The sequence below is a fragment of the Ahaetulla prasina genome, chromosome 1, assembly GCF_028640845.1.
Source record: "Ahaetulla prasina isolate Xishuangbanna chromosome 1, ASM2864084v1, whole genome shotgun sequence".
Classification (NCBI taxonomy): domain Eukaryota; kingdom Metazoa; phylum Chordata; class Lepidosauria; order Squamata; family Colubridae; genus Ahaetulla; species Ahaetulla prasina.
The window spans coordinates 340,356,624-340,380,993 of NC_080539.1; the positions used below are offsets into that span (position 1 = coordinate 340,356,624).

A 24,370-nucleotide genomic window follows, 5' to 3' on the forward strand; every position below is an offset into this window, starting at 1 on the left:
TTGCATGCTGGAATGAGCACACAAGGGCCTTGGGATAGGATCACACCTATATGGACTCTGTGATCATGGATCCCATAGGTCCCCCAGTTTATGGCAGAGCTCCAGAAAATGAAACAATACAAGAAACACCTAGGGCACTGTTGGAAGAAGATGAGGAATGAAGCCAACCAAGCATATGTAAGAGCCCTTATTAGGACTTAGCTTGAGGAAGAGCAGTGAAGTGCATTTATTTCTTCGCTCTTATTGCAACTGCAGATGACCAGGGACTTTTATAATGTCCTATTATAAAAAAAATGTATATTACAAATAAGCTGGCAAAATGTAAGATAACACATCAACATTAAAAAAAATATTTTAAGAAGATGAACCTAAACAAATTTCTTTACCTATTATACTAGGCAACTTCATATAATTTCTTCTTCCTAGGAAATAGCAATAGCACTTAGATTTATATACCACTTCACATTGTTTTACAGTCCTCTCTAAGCGGTTTACAAAGTCAGCATATTGCCCCCAACAAGCTGGGTTCTCCTTTTTCCTGACCTCAGAAGGATGGAAAGTTGAGTCAATCTCAAGCTGGTGAGAACTGCTGGCAGCCAGCAGAAGTAGCCTGCTACTTGGTTAGTAGCATTCTAACCAATGCCCCACCAACATGATAAAACAATGCAATTTTTTGGTCACAAGAACTGTGATCAATTATGTCTGCTATTGAATGTAGTTCAATAAAATTATATTCTGCGGAAGCATATAACCTATTTAACTCCAGTCTCTTTTTCCCTGCAGCAGCAACAGCAGTTTTGCTAAAAGAGACGAAGAGTGTCTAGTTGCAATATATAGACTCAGACTTACAAAATGTAGGCAACACAGAATATAAAATAATAGACTAAGAACAATTGCACAAAGTAACGATCATGTAAAATCCCCTTAAGGGTATTTTTATAAATGATATGAAGAGTGGCTTTGAAATGTGTCATGAGACTGCATGGAAATTTTTAGATATACATTTTAAGATTTAATGAGTATACTAGACAATTGAAATTTATTGTTTCATCTACAAATTCAGAAAATGCAACACCTAAGGCAGGACTTTGTAAATTACAACTGCAAGGTCAGACTACGGAAACTAACTTTCTAAAACTATCTGACTATACAATAGCCTCTTGTTCATTGCAAAATAGTGCATTATTTTTCAACCTGACAGATATTTCTCAGAGTTAAAAAAATACTAACAATTGTTTTGCACCTTTATTCTTTGTAAAATACCAGGAGGCAATCACTAAAATAATATATAGGTGTCAAGGCCACCAGAGAATTCTCCAGATATGCAATAAATAAAGGATCCCAAATAGTAGAAAAATGAATATTCACACACAAATATTAAAGCCAAAAAAAAATCTATTTTCTAAGAAACAACAGCAAAAACCTTTCTTACAAGCAGAATGCTTTTAATTATGGAATATTATAAATGAGAGGAATGTAGAAAAATGCTACTTTTAAAAAATCTCTGCTGTCCTTATTAATATTTGTTACATAATTTTTAATTTGTAAGCTAGTATCTACAAGACAATATGATTGCAACAATATTCTAAAAATATTATGTAAAAAAATTTCAAGCACAAAATGTAAACATGCAAGTGAAAACAGTAAATTTCTAAGCATGAAAACATTGTGTCTGTAGTACATAATAATTGTAAACCGCCCCATGAATTATAAGAATTGTTGTGAGAGCATCATGATAATGAAATAGTTGTTTTCTTTCTCACCTTTTTTTTCATTATTTTGTTTATTTTTCTGTTTCTCTGATTTATGCTGTTCTTGCCATGTTGACAATCTTTGTCTTTTGAGAAGTTTAAGAGGCTTTGAAGAATCATTCTTAAAAGGTTCCTCATGTGTAAATCACACAGAAAAAAGGTGGCTTTTTAAAAATAAAAAATAAAATATACAGTGAAAACTAGAATCTAAAATAGTTCCTGTGCACAGGCTGCAGTGAGAATCTACTTAAATGGGCATCTTCTGGATGCCGAGTAAATGAATACAAGAGATAATGACGTGTGAAGATAAGCCCAGGCTACTGAAACAAGACAGAGCCTAGTGACAGCAGATAATGTGGATTGGGTTTCACCTAATTAGGTAAATTTACAAGAAGAATTCACTTAATCAAATGTGTAGTATTAACCACTGCCTTAGCTTAGGAAAATGTCTAAATAATGTCTAAATGATGAGAGAATTTAATGTCTAAATAATGAGAGAATTTAAAGTAGACATTGAAATAAATAGAAAATATTGTTTTAATACAGTTAAATACTGTATATATAACCTCTGACTATATATTCCAATTTTCCATCATTCTACTCCAATAAGAAAAAATAAAACAATGGTAAGCATTTATACAAAGATCAGGAAATCTCAGGTAATGATAAATTTCATTTAGCCCACTTCTCTAAGTTACCAAGTTCTTTTTGCATCTTATTTTTGTTTTTCATATATTTTCTATTTCATCCAAATTTTAGCATTTGCAAATGTTATACAGATAATCCTGGACTCTGTTCCCTTGGTACTTTTTTCCGGTTAAATGAATAAGCATTCATAAATGATCTTTAAATATACTTTTTGTTGTCATTTTATATATACATCTAATTGTTATGCGTTCTAGCCCATATTTATCTAGTTTGCTGGAGTTCTTTCTGTTGCTGTAACCAAGATGCATTTCATCTATAACCATGATGGTGAACCTATGGCATGCGTGCCACAGGTGGCATGTGTAGCCATATCAGTGGGCACGTGAGCTCAGCTCTGGTGGCGCATGCGATGCGACAGCCAGCTGATTTTCAGGCCTTCTGGGCCCACCAGAAGTAGGGAAACAGGCTGTTTCCTGCCTCCGGAGGGCCTGTGGGGTGGTGGGGAAGGCCCATTTCTCTCACTCACCTGGCTCCAGAGCCTCTCTATGAGTCTGGGGAGGGCGAAAACGGCCTCCCCCAGCCGAGGCCCTCTGGAGGCCAGAAACAGCCCATTTCCCAACTTCCAGTTGGACAGGAAGTGACTTTTTTGCTGTCTCCAGCCTCCAGAGCCTCTGGAGCAGCTGGTGATGGTGCATATGCCCACAGAGAGGGCTGTGTGTGCCACCTCTGGCACGCATGCCATAGGTTTGCCATCACGGCCCTATACCATTTCAGATAGGTGGCTGTTCAGTCTTTTCTTAAAAACCTTTAATGATGAAGCCCCTACAACTTCTGAAGGCAAGCTGTTCTACTGGTTAATTGTTCTCACTGTTAAAGTTTCTCCTTAATTCCAGGTTGCTTTTCTCCTTAATTAGTTTCGATCCATTGTTTCTTGTCTTGCCTTCTGGTGCTTTGAAAAATAAATTGACACCCCCCCCCTTTTTTTTTTCTTGGCAGCCCCTCAAATACTGGAATACTGCTATCATGTCAGCCCTAGTCCTTCTTTTCTCTAGACTGGCCATACCAATCCCTGCAACCATTCTTATGTTTTTGTCTTCAGGCATCTTAGTTCCTCTTCTTTGCACTTTTTCCAAAGTTTCAACATATTTTTGTAATGTGGTGACCAAAACTGGATGCAGTATTTCAGGTGTGGTCTTATTAAAGCTTTCTAAAGCGATACTAATACTTCACATGATTTTGATTCTATGCCTCTTGTCAAAGATTGTATTAGCTTTTTTGGCTGCTGCCACACACTGCTGGCTCATGTTGAAGTGGTTGTCCACTAAGACTCCAACGTCCTTCTCAGTGTTACTATTTTTGAGCCAGGTTTCACCTAATCTGTACTTGTACCTTTAATTTTTCCTGCCTAGGTGTAAAACCTTGGTTTTCTCTTCATTAAATTTCATTGATAGAGCACATTGCTCAAGCCTCCACCCTCATTGCGTCGGCAGATAATCGCCCGGCCGCCCTGTTTCGGGTGACCCGCTCTCTCCTACATCAGGAGGTGCGGGATGACCCTTTGCAGGGACGAGCCGAGGAGTTTAGTGGTTATCTATACGATAAAATCGTTCAGCTGAGGGACGGTCTGGACCGAATTTGGGATGATCCAAGCGAGGGAGAGGAAGCACGTCTTGTTGAGCACATTTGGGATGAGTTTGACCCTGTGGCTCCCGAGGACGTGGACAGGTTGTTGGGGAGGCTTCACGGCACGACATGTTTACTGGACCCGTGCCCTTCCTGGCTGGTACTGGCCACTCAGGCGGTGACACGAGGCTGGCTCCAGAGGATTATCAACGCTTCCTTGTTGGACGGGGTTTTCCTGCCGCCTTGAAAGAGGCGGTGGTGAGACCCTCCTTAAGAAGCCCTCTTGGACCCAGCTATTTTGGGTAATTATCGTCAGTCTCCAACCTTCGCTTTGTTGCGAAGGTTGTAGAGAGTGCCGTGGCGCGACAGCTGCCCCAACACCTGGATGAAGATGTCTATCTAGACCTGCTCCAGTCCGCTTCCGACCCGGATACAGCACGGAGACAGCTTTGGTCGCATTGGTGGATGATCTCTGGAGGCCAGGGACAGGGATATTCCTCTGCCCTGGTCCTATTAGACCTCTCAGCGGCTTCGATACCATCGACCATGGTATCCTGCTGCGCCGGTTGGGGGATTGGGAGTGGAGGCACCGATATCGGTGGTTCTCCTCCTATCTCTCCGACCGGTCGCAGACGGTGTTGACAGGGGGCAGAGGTCACCGCGAGGGGCCTCACTTGTGGGGTCCCACAGGGGTCGATTCTCTCGCCTGCTGTTCAACATCTACATGAAGCCGCTGGGTGAGATCATCAGTGGTTTCGGGTGAGATACCAGCAGTACGCTGATGACACCCAGCTGTACTTTTCCACCCCGGACCACCCCAATGAAGTTGTTGAAGTGCTGTCCCGTGTTTGGAGGCTGTACGGGTCTGGATGGGGAGAAACAGGCTGTTTCCTGCCTCCGGAGGGCCTGTGGGGTGGTGGGGAAGGCCCATTTCTCTCACTCACCTGGCTCCAGAGCCTCTCTATGAGTCTGGGGAGGGCGAAAACGGCCTCCCCCAGCCAAGGCCCTCTGGAGGCCAGAAACAGCCCATTTCCCAACTTCCAGTTGGACAGGAAGTGACTTTTTTGCTGTCTCCAGCCTCCAGAGCCTCTGGAGCAGCTGGTGATGGTGCATGTGCCCACAGAGAGGGCTGTGTGTGCCACCTCTGGCACGCATGCCATAGGTTTGCCATCACGGCCCTATACTATTTCAGATAGGTGGCTGTTCAGTCTTTTCTTAAAAACCTTTAATGATGAAGCCCCTACAACTTCTGAAGGCAAGCTGTTCTACTGGTTAATTGTTCTCACTGTTAAAGTTTCTCCTTAATTCCAGGTTGCTTTTCTCCTTAATTAGTTTCGATCCATTGTTTCTTGTCTTGCCTTCTGGTGCTTTGAAAAATAAATTGACACACACCCCCTTTTTTTTTCTTGGCAGCCCCTCAAATACTGGAATACTGCTATCATGTCAGCCCTAGTCCTTCTTTTCTCTAGACTGGCCATACCAATCCCTGCAACCATTCTTATGTTTTTGTCTTCAGGCATCTTAGTTCCTCTTCTTTGCACTTTTTCCAAAGTTTCAACATATTTGTGTAATGTGGTGACCAAAACTGGATGCAGTATTTCAGGTGTGGTCTTATTAAAGCTTTCTAAAGCGATACTAATACTTCACATGATTTTGATTCTATGCCTCTTGTCAAAGATTGTATTAGCTTTTTTGGCTGCTGCCACACACTGCTGGCTCATGTTGAAGTGGTTGTCCACTAAGACTCCAACGTCCTTCTCAGTGTTACTATTTTTGAGCCAGGTTTCACCTAATCTGTACTTGTACCTTTAATTTTTCCTGCCTAGGTGTAAAACCTTGGTTTTCTCTTCATTAAATTTCATTGATAGAGCACATTGTTCAAGTCTGTAAAGATCTTTCTGGATCCCGAGCTTTTCTTCTGGGTGTTGGCTATTCCTGCAGCTTAGTGTCATCTGCAAATTTGACGAGTTCCCCTTCTATTTCCTCACCTAAGTGAGGATATTGAAGAGTACTGAGACTAAGAGGGAACCTTGTGGTACCCAACAGTTTACTGCCTTCCATGTAGATGTAGTAACATTAACGAGTACTTGTTGTGTACTCATTAATGGTATAAATCCATCTGGTAGTGATGCTGTCTAGCCCACATTTTTCTAGTTTACCAAGAAGTAGGTTGTGGTCTACTTTGTCAAATGTGTTGTTGAAATCTAAGTATACTATGTCCACAGCCTTTTGTTGGTTTAATAATTTTGTCACTCTGTCAAACAATGAAATAGTTGTTGGCTGTTCACCAAAGCACCTGAGGGTAGAACAAGAAGCAATGGGTGGAAACTGGTCAAAGAAAGAAGCAACTTAGAACTAAGGAGAAATTTCCTGACAGTTAGAACAATTAATAAGTGGAACGACTTGCCTTCAGAAGTTGTGAATGCTCCAACACTGGAAATTTTTAAGAAAATGTTGGATAACCATCTGACTGAGATGGTATAGGGTTTCCTGCCTGGGCAGGGGGTTGGACTAGAAGGCCTCCAAGGTCCCTTCCAACTCTGATGTTATGTTATGTTATGTTAAATAGGATTGGTTTGACATGATCTGTTTTTAACAAACCCGTGCTGGTTACTAATTATAACTTTGTTTGTTTCTAAATGTTGACAAATCTATTTTTTAATTATTTTTTCCAGTATCTTCTCAGGTATTGATGTTAGGCTGATTGGTCTATAATTTCCTGGGTCTGTTTCCCCCCCCCCACTTTTTTTTGAAGATGATGATAGGTATAGCAGATGCCGATAGCAGATATGTGATACTATGGCAATGCTGGCTGAGTACCAGGAGGCTGTAAGGATCTGGATGGAGAAGAATTGGCTTCAACTCAATTCTGGCAAGATGGAATTGTTTTGGGTTTTTGGTCCTCCAAGCCCAGATAATATTTCATGATTCTGGATTGGGTGGCACTCCCCCAGTCTGAGTTGGTGCACCATCTGGAGGTCTTCCGAAATTTATACCATCCAAACGGCAGTTGTGACTGGGGGAAGCGCTTTGCACAGATTTGTCTGGTGCATCTCTTTGCACTCTTTCCTGGATTGGAAGGCTTTATTCACAGTCACTCAGACCTTGGCCACTATGATTATTGCGAACCTATGGCATGCACAGCTGCCCGGTGCACATGCACATGCTGGGAAGATAATCTTCCAGTTTCAGCCGAGACCACCTGGCCAGTACACATGTGCATGCCAGAAATCAGAAGATTATCTTCCCAGGGCATGCATGTGCACTGGGCAGCTGCTCTTCCAGTTTCCGGCGCTCCCATGTGCATGAAGACCAGCTAGCCGGTGCACTGGAACCTGGAAGAGCAACAGGCAACAGCTCGTGTGCCCAAAGACGCAGAGAGGGGATCCTGGCAGTTGCTTCCTAGGATTGCAGAGCTATCGGCCAGGACAGGCGGGCTGGGGCTTTTCTCCCTCCCCACTGGAGCGGGCTTCTTGTGCAGCTCCAGCCCTCCAGTCCGCAGTTTCCTTCTGTGTGCAATTCAAAGTGCTGGTCATTACCTTTAAAGCCCTATATGGTACAGGGCCAGATCAGAGGTGCGCTCCTGGTCCCTTCGCTGAAACATTACTATCTTGTGAGATCTAAGAAGATGCCTTTTATGTGGCAGACCCTGGCCTAAGGAACATCCTTCCCCTGAAGTTTGGCAAGGCTCTACCCTCCTAGCTTTCTGAAAAGCACTTAAGACCTGGTTCCCCCCCGCCTCCCAAAGCACTGGGATAAGGTGCTACAGTTTCGTAGATTTTATTTTGGACTGCAGGTGAAAGCTTAACTTTGGTACATTAAAGTCTGTTAGTTTTAATAGACATATGTATGTACAATGTTGTTTTATCATTGATGTTGTTTTAGCTGTTGGATGGGAACTGCCCAGTGTCTGATATAAGATGGATGGCTACATAAATATTTTAATTAATTGATTGATTTTGTCTTTTAATCCTAGTTTTTTCAGCCATATTTTGGAATATATGTTATTTTCAGAAGACTAAACTAAAATAAGAGTTCCACCTCCTCTTAGTTACATATTTTTATTCAGCAGGTGATCTGTTTCTTTTTAAATTCGGAACACATCTGAAAGTTTTTCTAGTTGTTCATCCTCAACTTTTTGACACCATCTCTATCCTTCTGGGTTAGCTATATATTCTTCCTTGATGACTGTCCCTTTCCCCCCTCCTGTTATGTAATGTTCAGATTTTCAGAGTTATGTGCAGCTGCACATGTTTCTTCTGCTATCTTCCGATTTTTTCCTCATTGGCACAGTTTTCAATTGTGCTTTTAATATTTATTAAAATATAAATTTATGTATTTATTTTTACAATTCCAATTTCTAAAGCTGTTCAAGCTCAAAATATACTCTGGCCAGCATAGAATTCAAATCACTACAGTATACAAAAGAAAGTAAGCTGAATAAACCAGTTTCTGCTCTCATATATTTGTTTCCCCTCAAACAAATCCCCTTTTTCACTGAGTCAAAACTGCTAGTAGGAGCTAAACTTTACCACTCAGCCAATTGTGTGTGTAGTTTATTTATGCTAGTAAGAGTATTGCAAATGAACTGTTGAAAAAGATGTGAGGTATGCAGGTACATATCTCTGCTGGTTCTCATATGCATTTCAGTATTTAAAAAGAATGTTCAGTAAATGAAATATCTATCCTCCTGTATGAAAATAAAAAAATAGATGCACCATCCCAGATGTGGGTGGGTCTGGCAAATAAGAAGCTCAGCAGACCTTCCAGGATCAGACATTTATGGTGAAAAATTGGATGCACTTTCGATATGGCTTAGAAGCATCCAGCTTTTTTAGACAATTATGTAGATCCTAAAGAAAATGAGAGGCCTCTCGAATGGGCGAGGGCTGAGAAGTATTTGAGGATGATAACTGTTAATGTGGCTTGAAAAAGCAACATCAGAATGAATGCACGACATGAGTTATAACCAACTTCAACCACAAAAAAAGACTAGGTGAGCTATTTTGCTGGTAGTTAAAGAGAGCAAAAAAAGGCATTATTCCAAGGTGAAATTTCCGTTTCACCACCTATATGGATGGTGGGCAAAAAATGGTGCATATAATACATGGGGCCTCTGGTGACTCAACAGACTAAGCAGTCTGTTATTAACACAGCTCCTTGCAATTACTGCAAGTTCAAGTCCCACCAGGCCCAAGGTTGACTCAGCCTTCCATCCTTTATAAGGTAGGTAAAATGAGGACCCAGATTGTTGGAAGCAATAAAAATTGACTTTGTATATAATATACAAATGGATGAAGACTATTGCTTAACACAATGTAAGCCGCCCTGAGTCTTCGGAGAAGGGCGGGATATAAATTCAAATTTAAAAAAAATAAGGCAAGATTCAATTATTTCTTCTTCCACATTGGAGCCAGAAGCTGCTTTGTGCTCCATTTTCCAGGCAGACCCAGACCCTGGGCTCATCTATATGCTTTGCTCACTGGGCAGGACAACAGTAGGATGCACGGAGACTGAGAAGGAGGAAACATGAGCGGTCACTGCCTCTTCTTTGGCCACACAGCTTCAGCAACCATGCATTCTGAGAATGGCTGCCACCACCATTTCTTCCTCCTTCCTTGCTCTACCTCACAGCTTGCTTTCACTGGGCAGGGCACTTGTTGCTCTGAATGTGCCAAGGCAGCTGGTGAACCCAAACCAGAATGGCTGCCCTCCTTTTTTAGGACTGTTGCTTCCAAGTGGATAAAACATTTATTTCAGAGAGTATGGGCCAGATGATTTCAGATAGTGGGTCACACCTGACCATGGGCCATGAGATGCCACCTTCTGAAACAAATCAGTCTGCCATTAACTGAGTTGTCCATCAGAAATGAGTTGACTGAGCCAACCTTGGTTCTGAATATTTAAACCCTTGAGATTCATTTAATGGCTGATAAAAGCAAGAGTTCAAACCATTTCTATTACTGTTTTCAAATCAGCATGTTTGCAAGTCAGATTAAAAAGGAAACTACCGTATATACTCGAGTATAAGCCGAGTTTTTCAGCACGTTTTTTGTGCTGAAAAGCGCCCCCTCGGCTTATACTCGAGTCTACGTCCCGATGTACTTCGGGAACCCCGCACAGGAGACGCCAAAGAGGCGGCGAGATCGTCCGGCGGGATTTGCCCAAGGCTGAGCAGTTCGCCGCGCGGACCTGAGCCAAGCTGGTCCCAGTCCAGCCGAACGGTGAAAGCGACATGCCGAGCGCCGCTCCGCTTTCACCGCTCGCTGACTGGGACCGCTTGCTCGGTCCGCAGTAACTCGCCAGGCTGTGCCGCCAAGAAACCATTTAAAAGCCCCGCCAGGGCTTTCTTCTCCTCCGTGCTTCAGAAGTTGGGCTTTTAAATGGTTTCTTCGCGGCACAGCCTGGCGGGAGTTACTGCCGGTCGCAGTCCAGCCGGACGGTGAAAGCGGAGCGGCGCCGCATGTCGCCACCGCTCGCTGACTGGGACCGCTTGGCTCGGGTCCGCAGTAACTCGCCAGGCTGTGCCAAGAAACCATTTAAAAGCCCCGCCAGGGCTTTCTTTCTTCTCCCTCCGTGCTTCAGAAGTTGGGCTTTTAAATGGTTTCTTCGTGGCACAGCCTGGCGGGAGTTACTGCGGACCCGAGCCAAGCCGGTCCCAGTCCAGCCGAACGGTGAAAGCGGAGCGGCGCTCGGCATGTCGCCACCGCTCGCTGGACTGCGACCGCTTGGCTCGGTCCGCAGTAACTCCCGCCAGGCTGTGCCAAGAAACCATTTAAAAGCCCCGCCAGGCTTTCTCTTCTCCTCCGCTTCAGAAGTTGGGCTTTTAAATGGTTTCTTCGCGCACAGCCTGGCGGAGTTACTGCGGACCGAGCCAAGCGGTCCCAGTCCAGCCGAACGGTGAAAGCGGAGCGGCGCCGGCATGTCGCTTTCACCGCTCGCTGACTGGGACCGGCTTGGCTCGGGTCCCGCGGGCGGGCGGGGAGCCGACTTTGGCCCTTTAGCAAGGAGGAAGGTGGGAGGGAAGCGGAGCTGCCGCTGTGGCGCCCGCCGAGCCGCCGCCGCCGCCGCCTGGAAGAGGAGGAGGTGACCTTCACGCGCGGAGAGGGTGGGGATGGGGGTTGAGGGCGGCAAGAGGAGCGAGCGTGGAGGAAGAGGAGGAGGCGACGGCCCCGCCGACAGCGCTTCTAAGATCAGCCCACGCCCAAGAGGGAAAGGGAGCGAGTGGGTGGGTGGCTGGGACGAGACCCCACCACAAACACACACACAGCCGGTCGGACGGCGCGTTCCTTTCTCTCTCTCTCGCCTGCGCCAAGGCGCTGGAAGGGGCGGAGAGCGCGAAACAGCAGCAGGAGCAGCCGGCGCCGCCGCTTCCTCCTCCTCCTCCTCCTTTCGTGGCGGGCTGCTTCCAAGTCTGGAAATCTGTTTTGGGAAGTGGTGGTGCAGCGGCAGTTCAGCCCTGTCGGCCGGGGAAGGAGGCGGTGGATCGGATTCTCGCGCCACACCAAGTCGGCTGGAAAGCTTGCTGCTTCTTCTTTTTGCTTCTCCCCCACCCCTCTTTTCTGCTCTCTTGCAACGTTGCTGCAGCTCCTCGGCTCCTTTTCCCGGCGCCCAGAAGGCTCGAGCCTCTGCTGCCGATTGAATACTAAAATAAAATAAAAGCGGAGAAGAACGGGCGCCGCTTGGTGTCCGCGTCCCTGTCGCCGCCCGGCAGGACGCGTTTAAAAAGGCGGGGAGTTGAAAAGAGGCTGCCTCTTCGGGTTACCTCAACATCCATTCCAGAGCCGCTAAAGAGCGGCTGCTTGGCCCGCCTGGTTGGGGAACGGGCACAAAAAGGGTCCCTGGTGACCCAGAATTCATCCTAGCCCCATTGACTGGCCCTTTGACTCGATAGGATTTAGCTGACGGGATTGTTAAACAGCCGACCTTTCTTCTGGAGAGAGAAGTCACTCTAATAAATATTGGGAGGTGTTTTCAAGGAAACATAGGGGTCCACCTTCTGCCCACAAGAAATGTAGGGAAATGCCACCATTCCCAGCCTTCTGAGCACATCAGCTTATCCTGGCAGAGGATGAGGAAAGTCGCTTTTCAAAGCCTTTGGAAATCACCAGCTTGGAAAAAGCTAAATTATGTAGGGCTATTCAGCTACAACTTCGTGTTTAGGTTTTGTCTTTTGAAGCGAGATAATGATAGCTAGCTAGCTAGCTAATTAGATAGATAGATAGATAGATAGATAGATAGATAGATAGATAGATAGATAGATAGATAGATAGATTAGAAAGAAAACAGAACAAAAAAACAGAATAATAGAGTTGGAAGGACCTTGGAGGTCTTCTAGTTCAACCCTGCTTACGCAGGAAACCTTATACCACTTCAAATGCTTATCCAATATCTTCTTAAAAACTTCCAGTGTTAGAGCATTCACAACTTCTGGAGGCAAGTTGTTCCACTGGTTAATTGTTCTAACTGTCAGGAAATTTCTCCTTAGTTCTAGGTTGCTTCTCTCCTTGATTAGTTTCCACCCATGCTTCTTGTCCTGCCCTCAGGTGCTTTGGAGAATAGTTTGATTCCCCCTTCTTTGTGGCAGCCCCTGAGATATTGGAATGTTCCTATCATGTCACCCCTAAACTAGACATACCCAGTTCACATGCCCGTGAGACGCCTTGCTTGCATGTCACACACACGCACCGCCGCTGGGAAAAAAAAAGGATGGATGGAAGGAAGGAAGGAAGGAAGGATGGATTGATGGATGGGCGACCGCTTTGAAGCGCAACCCTTCTCCCGCAACTAAGGGGGTCAATGTTTTCCCCAATCCTAGGGTGTGGGGAAACAGTCATTCTTTCTTCCCCCCTAGTCTCTCCCGAGATCGCACTGCAGCGCCCATCATCCCCAGCCGGCAATCTGAGCTCGTGCCATCGATGTGGTCCTTGAACTTCCCCCTCCTTGTTTCTAACCCAGCCTAGGATGGCGCGTGTGGAGGGTATGGTGGTGGTAAAACGACCAGGAGAAAGCTTTCGCTCTTTTCGAGAGGTCCTCTTGGAAGGCTGCCTTGGAAAGGGAAAGTGGGAGGGGCAGAGATTTCTCCTCAAGGTCCCCTTGGAAGGCTGGGTTGGAAAGGGAAAGTGGGGAGGGGGCAGAGATTTCTTCCTCGGGTCCTTCTAGAGTCCTTGAGAAACTGATATCATACAAGGTTAATAAATTATACTCCTCCTCCTCATTGATGAGTTTTTCATCCTGAAATTGATTGAAACATTGTACCATCATATGCTGCCATAGTATAGTGTTAACAACATCTGTAAAGATGATATATGAGCATGACACTAAGTTTTTCTATATTTCCCCCTTTATTGAAAAACTTCCATCATGCTTCTTTCTGAAAACAAAGGTCATTATAATATACCTCATTATATATTTGATTTGATGATATTTCAGTTAATAAATACCATTTAAGGTGTTAAGCTTCCTTTCTTTTTCAGCAGCAAAGTGAATTACAACTTTAAAGAACTTTATTACTTTATATTCATTTATTTTAAGTATAGATTTTAGATTTTTAAACAAATATGTTTAGAGCTTTTATATCTTTCAAGTTATTCAAATTATCCCCTCAGCAGGTATATAATGGCATCCAATTCCAATATCATGTTGGGGCTTTTGAGCAAGGGAGGAGGAACGCGAGCACCACCTTTTCGCTGGCATTCCGGGATTTCCCTTTGTTTAGAGCTGGGAATCCTGGTTCCCTCTTTTGCACTTTTATTGTTTTTCGTTCAAATAAATATTCATGTTATTTTACTTGGCTCTATCTTTATTTTTTACATTGACCAGTAGCTGCCTCATTTCCCACCCTCGGCTTATACTCGAGTCAATAGTTTTTCCCAGTTTTTTGTGGTAAAATTAGGTGCCTCGGCTTATATTCGGGTCGGCTTATACTCGAGTATATACGGTATTTGTTCTGTATCCAAATGCCAACTATTGTGCTAATGTAATTAGAATTTGAGATTTGTAACCATGGAGAAGGCAATTTTAAAGATAGCATTTTCTTATATTACTACTGCTGCTCAAATGTTTTTCTATTATGAACTGAAACTATGCAAAATAAAAATTCTCAGTCTCCTCTGATGCATAAAATATACCTATTGGGCAGCTATCCAGTACTACAAGAGTTTTACAGAATATTTTTAATTACTTATTTATAAGTAATCTCCAACTGTTATACAGAGATATTTGAAGTTTCAATTAAGAGTTTTTATAATTAAATGATAATACTCATTTACAATGTTTAAGATTTTTAACTATAAACGCTTGCTTACTCTATCTAGTATATATCATCAGATATTCAAAATCAGTACATAAAAATTATATAAAATCTAACCAAATTTTCTATGCTTGGATAACATGCTAAACTAAAATGTACTAGGCCAATTGTGATTGTCACTGAGAAAATCTATGTGCTGTTAAGGATTGAAAACATAATCACATAATCAATCAGCTGTGATCACACACACTAACCATTATTGAATTTGTCCAATTTATTGTTTTCATACAACCCAAACCAGGGGTCTTCAACCTCGGCAACTTTAAGCCTGGCGGACTTCAACTCCCAGAAAGCCCCAGCCAGCAAAGCTGGTTGAGGCATTTTGGGAGTTGAAGTCCACCAGGCTTAAAGTTGCCAAGGTTGGAGACCCCTGACCCAAACCATAATTAACTAAATACGCTAAACTCACGTAATAGAATTAAATCTGAATCTAATCTAATTTGTTGTCTAATACGACAATACATTGCTCTTGCTTTTGCATGAACACAGCCAGCATTTAAATTTTAGTGTAAACCATTGTATCTTTATGGTCACTTTCATGTAAAGCACCTAAACAGGTGATAAAGATTGGAGTATTTAAAAAAAAAATGAAGTACTGTATTTTTTGGAGAAAGACAAACTTTCTGCCCACCCCCCCTTAAAAGTGGGTGAAAATTTCAGTGTGTCTTATAGATTGAATACGGGCCTGTTTTTGGCCTCCCGAACTCTCCGTGCATCCCATTTTTGCCCTCCCCGGCCCCCAGAAGCATTCTGCAGAGCTCTGCATGTCCTGTTTTTGGCTCCCAAACCCTCCATGCATCACGATTTCGCCCTCCCCGGCCCCTCTTCTGATCTGCATATCCATTTTTTGCAAAAAAAATGGGCCCATTTTTGGCCTCTGAACTCTCTGCGAATCCCATTCCCTTCCCAGCCCCCAGAAATACTCTGCAGGCCAAAAACAAGTGTGTTTTTGGCAAAAACAGGATGTACGGACGGTTCGGGAGGCCAAAAACGGGATGCATGGAGGGTTCAGGAGGCCAAAAATGGACCTGGTTTTGGCCTGCAAAGTGCTTCTGGGGCCCAGGGAGGCCGAAAATGGGATGTGTGGAGGCCAAAACCTTTTTTTTTCCTTGTTTTCCTCCTCTAAATCTAGTGCGTCTTATAGTCCAAAAAATATGGTATTTAACAGACATTCAATAGTTGAAGTAACATTCAATTAAAATGTTCTGAAAAGGTCATAGACTGATTTACTACATCTTTATCACATACTGCAATTTATCACATCTAAGAGATTATTCCTAACTATGATAAACCATACAATGTAATAATAGTGCCAGCTTTGCAGGATAAAATTTCCACAGCAATACATCAAGTTCTCTTTTGAAATTAATAACAATTAGTTTTACAAAGGCAGACAGATGAGGAGACTGAGGATCAGTTTATGATATTAAAGAAAACAAAACGAGGCTTACTACAGTTGAACAAAATCACAATAATAGACACCAAGGCTTTTTGAATGGCCTATGTATGACATTTTATTGAAACTCCATAAGGCAAGTGTTCTTTGGGGGAAAAAATTCATTGTTAATGCAAAAAGAAATGAATTTTTACTATATTAAAACTATATTTTGAAAAGGCCAATATTCTACTCATGAACATTTTGTCCATACATGTAATGAATCTCCATTTATGCTAGAAAATCAGAACAATATTTTTGAAAAGGGCAGTTCCAGAAGTTTATGTACACATTATGTTACTTATAACAGCATTATGTTGTCAAATACTTAAGTCCATGTTTACATGATTCACTAAATACTGTGAATACAACATTAAAATCAGTTTCAAGAATGAATAATAATTTTCACATATTTGTCATAAAAGTGATGACCAGTGTGCTTCTGTGTTATTATACTGAATATTCTCTGGTTTTCTAAATGCAATTGTTGGATACATTTTGTTAAATTATTCAGAAGACTATTAGAGATTTATCTTTACAAACGTAAGATTGATTTCTGCATTAAGATTGAAAAAGGGAATTTAATTTCTCTAAGGTATTTCAGAACCTTAATTAAATTAATCTAAAACCTCAGGATAAGCAAGTACTGTAAGTATTAATTGCAATAGCAAATTAGTTAGATCTAATAACATATCTTGCAGAAAGATTTCTAACAATTTCCTGAACTATTCTCAAAGATGAGTTTAAAAGGGCTGACAGAGAAATTTGGAGGTTATTTACATATTCTGAAAGCTGACAATATTACGATTCACTGACTTAATAAATTTGAAGATTGATGTATGCATAATGAATCCTTTCAAGTACGTGTGTACAATATACATGTTATGTATAAAGAAAAAAATGGAATTATTCACAACATATGCAAATTTGATTTCAATAAAAGTGAATACTGATGATTCTGGCAGAAGGAGTGCTGGTCTTACCTGATATGTTCCTTCTCGTTGAGTGGAGATAGCATCCAGGAATGGGCTGACCTCGCCTGCTAGCCAATAGGACTGAGTCTGTCAAAGCTGTGAAGACACGCCTGCCCCAACAGTCCCCAGCTTTTGACGAAGGCATAGCAACAGACCCAATGTGCCATGGACAGAAGTTCTTGGGCCGAGGACCAACCTGCCATCAGGGTGGGGCTGGATGCAAGCTCCATTTAACAAGAAGGAGCATATCAGTACAAACAATGCCCTTTCTCCATTGCAGTGGAGATAGCATCCAGGAATGGGACATAACAAAACGATCTTGTCCTTACTGGTGGGCTGCAGCCTGGTCTGAGGTCCCCTCATACGCATGCACCCTTTGGAGGACCTGCCTACCAAAGGCCGCCTCAGCCGAGGCATAGCTGTCCAGTTTGTAGTGCTTGATGAAAGGAGACAGTGAAGACCAGGTAGCCGCACAGAAAACCTTTTCCAGAGAGGCTTGCATTACCTACGCCGCACTTGTGGCTGCACTCCATGTGGAGTATGCCATTATACTCTTGGGCAACAGAAGGGCCTGTATGTCATAAGATTTGACGATACATGCCCAAATCCAGTGGCCCAGGGTCGACAGTGAGACCTTGGTTCCTAGGGAGGCTGGCTGGAACTTCACAAAGAGAGACTCTGTTTTCCTGAAAGTGGAAGTTCGTTTGATATAAATCCGGAGTGCCCTCCTGATGTTCAGCGTGTGCCACTTCTTTTCCAGGGCGTGCACTGGATTGGGGCAGGAGTTGGGCAAGATAAGCTCCTGGGCCTTGTGGAACCATGAGTTCACCTTCAGTATGAAGAAAGGGTCCAAACGCAAGATCACTCTGTTAGGGTGGAACACACAGAGATCTCCCCAGACAGATAGTGCCGCCAACTCTGATATCCACCTGGCTGATGTTATGGCCACCAGGAATGCTACCTTGCAGGTCAGGAAATGCAATGTGGTCTCTCTCAGTGGTTCAAACGGCGCCTGCAGTACCTTAGTGAGGTCCCAATTAGGGTATTGGTGAACCACTGTAGGCCATAGGTTCGTTGCACCCCTGATGAACCTATGGACAGTCAGGTGGTGAGCAAGGGAGTCCAGCCCCCCGCAAGTAAGGACCAATGACAGCGCAGCCACCTGGCGATGGATCGTTGGGCGATAGCCCCTTGTCCAGCCCTGCCTGAAGAAACTCCAGTATCTGGGGCAAGGACACCGAAGTAGGGTTCAAGCGCAACCTGGAGCACCAGGAGCAGAATGCCTTCCAGGTTGCATCATAGATTCTGTTCATGAAAGCCCTCCTTAAGGCTTGTATGGTGTCTATCACCTTGGAGAATAATTGTCCTGGGTCAGAGACCTCCACTCAAATGCCAGGCAATCAACTGGAGCCACTGTGGGTCCAGGTGGACCAAGGCCCTCTGGCTGAGGGAGACTCTGTCCGGCAATATCCTCCAAGGGCAACTAAGTCAGCAAACCATGGTCGCCGCGGCCAGTGTGGCACCAGAAGAAGTACCTCTGCCCATTCCACCAAAAGCTTTCTTACCACTCTCAGGATGAGGGGAAGGGGAGGGAAGGCGTAGAGGAGCCCTGGCAGCCAAGGGCTGCGAAGCGCATTGGTCCCTTCTGCTCCCGGAACTGCAAACCTCACAAAAAACCTTGTCAGCTGGGCGTTGTCTGGAGTTGCAAAGAGGTCCACAACTGGAAGTCCGAAGCGCTCCATTAGCTCCTGAAATAAACCCGGATCCAGGTGCCACTCTGCATGATCAATGGTGGCCCTGTTGAGCCAACCTGCTTGTATATTTGTGGCTCCTGAAATGTGCTTAGCCCGTAATGACAAATGGAGCCTCTCTGCCCAGAGTCATATCTTCTCAGCTTCTCTCATAAGGGACCTGCTTCTCTCATTGGGTTCCTCCCTGACTGTTAATATGTGCCTTAGCAACCACATAATCAGTCAGAATTAAGACATGCCTGCCCGACACTATAGTCTGGAACTGTTGAAGGGCCAAATGGATTGCCCTGAGTTCCAACCAGTTTACGTTGTGGCTCAGGTCAGTCTGCGACCATTGCCTTTGGGCCATTCTGTTTTGGAAATGTGCCCCCCAGCCAGAGACTGGCATCCGTTGTAACCGTCAAATGCTCTGGCTCTTTAAAGAAACATCCCTTAGTGATTGCTGGGGAATTCCACCATTCCAGGGAATGGATCACCTCTGGTGGTAACCTAACTTTGGATGGGGAAGTGCTCCCAAGGCACGATTGAAATGCAGGACACCATCTTGCCCAGGAAAGTGTGGCCGGGGACCATACGGTTCTTCCTGATTTGGCCCACCAATTCCCTTATGCTCGCCTGTTGCTCCTGGGAGAGGAGCACCATGCACAGCAGGGTGTCAATCTCCACATCTAAATGCAGTAACTGGTTAAATCAGTGACAATTGGCTCTTGGTGGTGTTAATGGGAAACCCATGGTCCTGAAGCACCTGGATGGTGATTCTGAGATCCTCCCATGCCTGGGGTTTGGAAGCGAACTGGATCAGAATATCATCCAGGTAGCACTGGACCCATACAGGGAGAGCCCGTAGGTGCATGGCCAAGGCGGCTAGTAACTTCATGAACGCCCTAGGTGCTGAAGATAGGCCAAAAGGCAGTGTTGTATACTGATAGTGACAGCCTGCGTAAAAAAATCTTAGATATTGTATATGGCCTGGTAAAATCGGAGATAAGCCTCTGTAAGATCAATAGAGGTGAGGAAGTCGCCCTCTCAGACGCCATCCAAGATGGACTGAAGTGAATGCATTTTAAACTGCTTGGAGATGACAAGGCAGTTCAGCTTTTTCAGGTCCAGAATTGCCCTATATCCCCCAGAGGGTTTTGAAATCACAGAGGATGGAATAGAATCCCATCCCCTCCTGGTCCTCAGGAACCGGTTGGATTTCATGGATTTCCAACAGATGTTGAATAGTGGTTTCCATGTGACCTCGTTTGATTCTGTTCCCTGAAACAGGACAGCAAATGAAAAATTTTGGGGGTGTGGAGAGGAATTCTAAGGAGAAGCCCGAGCGGACCATCTCCCGAACCCATGCATCCGTAATAATGCTCTTCCATTGCCTGGCAAACATGGCCAAGAGTCCCCCAATGGGAGAGTCAATGATGAAATTACTTCTGGCATCTGAAAGAATAGATTCCTCCCCCTTGAAAGGGCCGTCTAGGGGGAAACTGCTTATACCTCCCCACCCTATCCTGTTGCTGGTCCTGTCTTTGCATAAAGGGGTGCTGCGGACCAAACCCGCCATCTGAATCCCTGAAGGGCTGGCAAAGGAAGTAAGGCGGAAGGCAGGAATTCACCTGTCGGGAGACAGATGGGAGGATCACGCGATTCCACCAGGATCAGATCCAAGGAATCTCCGAATAGACGCTCCCCTGAAAATGGGGTGCAGGGCAGCCACCACTTATGTTTGGCATCCGCCTGCCACTGCTGGAGCCACTGGTGGAGCCTGCCACTGGTGGAAGCCACTGTAGAGGCATTGGCCTTAAACTCGAACAGTGCCATGTTGAGATTGGTGTCTACAAAGGATTCCATGGCAGCGGACAGCTTATTCAGGTCTTGATGAGACCGTACGTCTGTCATAGGGATCCTGTCCTATAGTTGCTGCAACCACATCAAGAAAGCCCAATTAAAAAAGGAAGCCACTGCGGAGGCCTTGACCATCCAAGCAGTGGCCTGGTGGGCTTTCCTTAGCGACTGCTCTGCCCATTGGTCCTCGGGTCGGAGGGCCTCCTCTCGTGAATCCATCATTACATAGGGTGTGACCAATGCTGCCACTGGGCCATCACCACTGGCACTTGAAATGCCTTGGACAAGTCTGGGCCCATGTTACAGAATCTCTTATCCAGGGTGCTGGGATTAAGCCCCACCCCAGGGGCTGCCCACTGTCTCTGCACCACATCCAAAAATAAACGTGGCAAAGGCACCATTTCAGTCTCTGCCGTCGGTTTGGAGAAGCAATGCCCGACCTACCGGTGATCTGACCTGCCGCAATGTGGCCCTTAGCAGGCTCCAGCTAAAAGCTCTTCTCGCTGGAATTCGGTGGTGATACAGCTAGCAGCTTTGGTGGTTTAGCTGTCACATTGACAGTATAGCTGTCAAAAAGGAAAATTGGAGAAGTATCCAAGAATTTGAAGCCCGCAGTAAAAGCATGTTTGTCTTTAGCTAGGACTGAGTCAAAAAGCTGAGGACCGTTGGGGTAGGTGTGTCCTCACAGCTTTGACAGACTCAGTCCTATTGGCTAGCAGACAAGGACAACCCATACCTGGATGCTATCTCCACTGCAATGGAGAACAAAATTATTTTAATCAAACTACAAATGAAAAATAAAATTTAATTAACACTGTTATTAACTTTTCAAACTTCATAACTTGATGAATTATTTTTTAGTGCAGTCAATCATATTCTCATGAAAGAAAAAAGATCACTTGGCTGTAGTATTAGATTTTTTTTTACTCTCTCAGCATTTGGGAACATCAACCCCAAATATGACATTAAAATGAAAATTAAAATAATTTTTATATTTTATATTTTATAAATGTGTTTATATGTATGTTAAATAAGTCTATATCTTATTTAGAAAATAAGTCTAGTATCACATTTAGAAAATTATCATATATTCTTGAAACTGATTTTATTCATCACATTTTCCTTGTGATCATACTTAAAGAGTATAATCAATTATTAACAGTACCAGTAAATACAATTACTTTAACATCATTGTCACTTTATTAAAAAAATAGTCATTTATACAGATAGGTAGTAAACTTATTCCAAATACAAAAGTATTGAAAAACTTAGTTCTGTCCCAAAAAGGTTAATCACTATATTGGAGCCTGCCCATTAATGTCTGAAGTCAGGATAAATGTTAAATAAGCCACATCATTAATGATCCCTCATTTCTGCTTTCCCAATGCATTTGTTAAATTAATGTGCAGGTCATTAAGTGTGCATGGAGTGCCTCATGGGTAACCCTGGAGGGCCTAGTACAGCAGATGCTCACCTGCCTTGGGCCTCTTAAGGTATTCCCCCCCCCGTCTCCTAAAATACCCACTTCTCACCCCTTGGAGTCCTCACACTCACTTGGGCCTCCTCTGCCCCTCACAACTGCTCACTTACCTTGCAAGATCTGCAGAACTCAGGAGGGGAAGGAAGGGAAGGTGAGCAAGTTTTGAAATCTGTGCTAGCTCTGGGCAAAGCAGCCCTTTTCCCTCCATACAGGGAAACCTCTGCATTTTGAAATCTGAGCTACCTGTCAACCTTGAAGTTGACCTGACTGAGGTCATTTTGAGGCTTCAGTGTTGCCACACTGGAGCTGTGGGATAGGGAAGGGGGGGGAATAGAGATAGCTGGGGCTTGTAGCCAAAACAAAATACTTTCTCCTGCGAACCAAGGACATTCCCACAGGTGGTCGGAGAGAGAAGTGAAGTTATCAGGCAACTGGACAACACTGTGATTGGACCATGTGACTGATTGTTTGGGGAAGGGGGGGAATTTTTACTTTTAATTAGGTGAAAACTGTGGGAACATTCAGAGTCGGTTTTCACGAGCCTGTGCCAATATGATATACCCAATAAAACTGTTTTTTGAGGAATTCACCTGCCTTGAAGTTCTGTTTGCTATGGGTGTATTACTTGGAACCCTGACAGTAGCTCAAATTTCACAACTGCTAAGCACCATGATTGGCTAGCTTGGGAAAGTTCTATGGTTTACAAAGAAATGTTTAATCCATCAGCAAACAGCCTTTACCCCTCCATGCAGTAAGGCAGACCAGAACTAGCTCAGATTTCAAAACACAGATGTTTCTCTGTGTGAAAGGGAAAAGACTGATTTGCTGGTGAATTAAACATTCTTTTCAAAGCACAGGGCTTTCCCTGATGATGATGCTTAGCTGCTTTGTTGCTAGGCTGCAGGGGTGGCTGGGTCAAAAAAGACATTGCTTATAGAATTCTCCACCTGGTCCAGCAAGAGAGACCTTCTCTTCTTCTCTTCCCCCACCTCCAGAGCTCTGCAGATCTTCACAAGATGAAGGTTGTGGAGAACTGTGTGGAATCTAATGAGGGGTGTGGTGGGGGGCAAAGCAAGCCTAGTGCAGGAGAGGATGGGGGAAGAAATAAATAGATGGGCGCACTGCAGTATCTCTGCAGTTGGTCATAAGGGCAAATGATTATGTGGACTCTGCAGAGTTTGTTACTTTGAAACAAAGTTATATGTAGTTTTTGGAAGGGTCTATTATAACTTTGAACGGTCATTAAATGACCTATCATACCTCAAGAACTACTTGTAACTATAGAGTTAAGATTTTAACATTTATCCTTACAATTTCAAAATGTATTTTAATTTATTTCTCTATTCTGTATTCAAGATAAAGTATTAGAAAAAGATGGCATTACTTTGAAAGACCTAGATAGTGCCATCTTTTCAAAATCTTATATTGCCCTAAGATGGTATCATTTTGAAAGGTTTTTCGTATCATTCAAATCAAATGTAAGAAGGGAATGGAGCTAAAAAGAATGGATAAAGTTGGAGAACATATTACTACTTTGGTATACCAAAATTTACAATGAATTAAAAGACGTATGACAAAATTGATATAAAAGAAAATTTTCCAGGGAGGAAGGATATTAATCATTAAAGATATGCAAGTTGCTATATTATATAAATGAAGTATACATTTCTTTTGTAGTTAACAATATGCTAATTAAAAAATGGCAATATGTTGCATTATATTTCTTATGAGTTTTGTTTATTTCATTATTTTAAAAAGGTGCTATTATGCAATCATACAATTTTTAAACAGAATGGTAAAAGAAAAAACTCATGCTAAAATTTTATTTGGAATAATGAAAATCTAATTATCATTAAAAATTATAATAAAAACTTATTCACAATTTGGGAAAATATACAGACACACAGATTTAGCACCTCTACTCTCATAGCTGTATTAGGTGATTAGATGATCTTTAAAATTCTTAGGAAATGAGAATCTGCAAGGATTTTGGATTAATGGAATTTAGGAAATGTCAGACAATAAAAATATATAGATCTGTATATTCTGGGAGAACTAGTGTGGGAACCTACATTAAGTATTTATGTAAACTCTAGTTATAAAATTAAACAGGTAATGCAATAAATACATCTATCTACTTTCAAAAATAATACTAGTTTAAGCACAATATTAAAATTATGCAAAACATTTGAAAGGTGTACAAAATGTATTGACATCAGCAAAATACTCTTTTCCTAAGTGTAAAGCAGCCATGATTTTAGCAAACATCACATGGCTGCTTCAAAGGCTGTCCCGGGTACTGCATACTGCATGCTGACAACACTTCCTTAAGATAATAAACAGAATAAGCACATATGCAAAAGGTCATGGCTTTTAACCAAATGGCATTTAAAAGTCATCAGGTTACATAGAAATAAAAGCAATGTTGGCAATATAAATGACTCTCTTTACCTAAAGTTCTTATAACCTAAAATTAGAAATTATCAAAGACTAATTTTAGAAGAAAAACATAATAATTGAAAATGAAAAGCAATGTTACATCTGTCTTGTTCTATCA

General features: G+C 43.2%; 1 protein-coding gene across 4 annotated transcripts in view; it reads right to left on the bottom strand.

Annotated features, from left to right (window-relative positions):
* The window catches only part of PPP1R13B (protein phosphatase 1 regulatory subunit 13B), a 65,858-nt gene that overhangs the window by 34,628 nt on the left and 6,860 nt on the right, over nt 1–24,370 (bottom strand). The gene's annotated exons all lie outside the window — the stretch shown is intronic.